The 3522-nt window shown below is 36.2% G+C and overlaps 1 pseudogene; it reads left to right on the top strand.

The window, feature by feature from the left end:
* Positions 1-632: 632 nt before the first annotated feature.
* The window catches only part of LOC107474762 (uncharacterized), a 13753-nt pseudogene continuing 10863 nt past the window's right edge, over positions 633-3522 (top strand).

Below are 3522 nucleotides of genomic sequence, written 5' to 3'. Positions count from 1 at the left end.
AAAATTAAATTTCAAAATTTATATAACCATCATCACATACATAACAAAAATTAAAGTAAAAATTTAAATATAATACAATATTATTAATTATTTACTAATTATTTTACATATATTATACATATTATATATTAAAGTTATATATATTATATATAGTGGGGCGGATATTACCTAAACCCGACCCACCCTGCCTTTCCCAAGAATTTATCCCGCACTACTAGAAAACTAGTTATTACAGACGGATATTTCCGACGGATTTTCTCCCACGGAAATACAGAGGAAATTTTAGAGGGATTTTTTGTCGGAAAATAAAAAAAATGGATTAGCATAAATTACAGACGGAAAAGAGAATCTGTCGATAATTCCATCGGAAAAATTAATTTTTTTTCCGTAGAATGGTTACAGACAGATTTTTCGTCTGTATTAAATAGACAAAACGCGCGTTTTATTAAATTATTACAGACAAAAAATCCGTCTGTAATTTAAATAAAATCCGTCGAAAATATTGAAAACCCTAGTTTTATTACACTCCATTCACACTTAGTTTTCGAACGCTGTAGAAGGCTCATCCCTCCAACTCTTCGCCCTGCACCCCGCCGCCCACAGCCACCGCAGTCTCTGCCGCCACTGCAGCCATGCAGCCCCCGCATCAGCCCTCGCAGCTCTCCGCAACCCCCACAGCCTCGCAGCCCCTCAGCGGCGCAGCCACTGCAGCCCCTACACAGACACAGCCTCCACCGCCACCGTAGAAGATCCGTCGCCGTCGAATTCCAAGCTTCTTTTCGTTCCAGATCAGCGCTTTCTTTGTCAAATTTCCTTCGCGCAGCTGGTAGATCACAAACCCTAACTTTTCTATTCGTTTGTATTTTGTATTTTTCTTCAGCTGACACTTCTTTTGCTCGTTACTCTCTCACAAAATCGGTTGTTTCGTTTTCCTCGTTAATCATTTTTTTATTCATACTTGTTCATAAGCACTGATAATATTGAATGCTATGTACTTTGTGAATTTTGTTCATAAAATGTCTGTTTGCTGTTCATAATTTTGTTCATAATTTTGTTCATAATTGAGTACATATGAAAGGGCTGTTGGATGCGAGGAAATCTATATAGCATAATGGATGTTGGTGGTTGAATTGCGGTGAAATAAATCACGACATATATTGATCTTTTGTCAAATATCTGATCCTCATTCTTTTCTTTTAGAAACCATACCTGGTACATATCTCCATTTTGCATGAGCATTATTCTCTTGAAGAGTTTCTATCAATAACTATGATACTGCAGTCTTTTATTTTGTAGCTTGTTGGGAAGTGGATATAGTAGTGAGAACCATTAATACTGCTGAAAGCTGTCGAAAAAAGTATAAAATTAATGGCTCCAAATAAAATATTTGTCAAGTTTAAAATATTGTAGAAGAGTTCAGTTACAAGTTGAATGTAATGCTGCTCGTGAGTGTAACCTGCTACCTCTTTTTTTGGTTGTTTTGGCAACTTGGCATTTAATTAGTCAAGTTGATGGTTTTTCTAGTGTTAATCTCTTAGCTTCCTTGAAAGTTTGTTCCTGGAAATGAAGAATCTTTGAATCAAATCAAACATTTTTATCTCTTTGAATCAAACCAATATACTGTGGGACCATTATTCCCAGCACTATTTGTTAAGTTTGCTCTGCTTGATGTCGAAGACAATCGAAACTCACTGTCTTATTGAAACACAGGATTCTTGAGGGGTGGTTTATTTATTGTATATAATACACGTAAGCATTTCAAAGGTATAGCAAGGCTCCAGACATCGGGTGCCTGGTGTCGACTCCAAAGGACTCCAGTGGAAACAGAAGGAAACCAAGGAGTATTGGAGAAGTTTCGGTCTATGTCCCCAGTCTACGAATTCCTAAACTTGTTGATTTTGCTCAGTCACTTGGAGATCACTTGTCAAAGAAAATAGTAGAGTGCCTTTCGGCTCTTAGAACACGTATAGTTGTAATGGCTGGCCAAGAAGGCCCTACAATTACAAGAACAAAAAGAAAAAGTGCTACTCAACATGGTCAGTTTCTTAAACAAAGATGAACTTATTTTATTTAATGATAAAAGAAGGAAGATTAAATTTACCGATGCATTGGTATGGCAACGCATGATCATCTGCAGGTGGTTCGATACTGCTTGATCTTCTGCAGGCTCTAGAAGATTATTTGCCGGTTCTTTTGGGGTTAGTCAACGATGGTAAGTCTTATATTTGTTCTTTGTTATGTAATATGTGCTTTTTTTTTGCCTTTTTGTAAGATAAATATTCTAATATTTGCTTTATGGTGAAGGAAGCCATTTACAATATAAAGTACAATTTGTTTGGGTGAATCAAGAGGATGATGCTGAGGTAACTCCAACCATTTTTTTTCCTTCTTTCCTGATGTGTATTGTATTTCTGGATTTGATTTGGAAATTATTTTCTACACTTAAAGAGTGCTGATCAGTTTGTTCCCACCATTTCCATTCTTTGTTGTGTGGCGTGATTGATGCTTTCACAGGAAACAACCATGTCTAATGGTTGGTATGAAGTGTTGTAAGTTTTACATTTGATGGCAATGCTATTACTATCACAGGCTAATTTTTTATTGCTTCCAAGATTATCCACTGATGGTTATCAGCTTAAGGTATCTGAAGGTAAGTAATTTGGAATTTTAACACAAATCCATTGTACGAAACAGCCAAAATCCATTGTAATAGATTGGTTTAGACCTCAAATTAGACTCTTTGCTCTTGAGATAATTGTTGTATATACTGTAATACTTTATTTATAAGAATGTTCTGTCTTCGCAGTTGCACTGATCTTTAGTATATATTGTGTCGATTGCGAAAGTAGAATAGTTGTTACTTGTAACAGAAAGCAGACGAGCTTCTGTTGATATCTTCTTAAAGGCTGCTGGATATCTGGATTGTGCTGTCAAACATGTTCTTCCCCAGTTGCCGGCCGAACTCAGGTTAGTACATATATATGTCATTTATGCAATAACTGGAATGAAGCATTTTCTTTCCCTGTATATAACCTATATAGTTTTCTATATTATTTGATGTTTATTACATGTGTTCTGATTATAGGAGGAATTTACCAGTAGACTTAGCAGAAGGAACGCTTCGAGCACTCTCTCTACAGGAATTAGGCCAGGTATCAATATAATTTCGTATGGACCTATGATGAGCGGATAATTTATACGCTTTTTGGCATTGTTTTTAGGTAGTTTTTAGTAAGTTTAAGCTACTTTTAAGGATGTTTTCACTAGTTTTTATGTTAAATTCACATTTCTGGACTTTACTATGAGTTTGTGTGTTTTTCTGTGATTTCAGGTAAATTCTGGCTGAAATTGAGGGACTTGAGCAAAACTCTGAAGAAGGCTGACAAAAGGACTGCTGATGCTGTTGGAATCTGACCTCCCTGCACTCGAAATGGATTTTCTGGAGCTACAGAACTTCAATTAGCGCGCTCTCAACGGCGTTGGAAAGTAGACATCCAGAGCTTTCCAGCAATATATAATAGT

The sequence above is a fragment of the Arachis duranensis genome, chromosome 2 (genome assembly GCF_000817695.3).
Source record: "Arachis duranensis cultivar V14167 chromosome 2, aradu.V14167.gnm2.J7QH, whole genome shotgun sequence".
Taxonomy (NCBI): domain Eukaryota; kingdom Viridiplantae; phylum Streptophyta; class Magnoliopsida; order Fabales; family Fabaceae; genus Arachis; species Arachis duranensis.
Note: the sequence above shows the minus strand (reverse complement) of the source record. Positions and strands in the feature narration are given on the sequence as shown.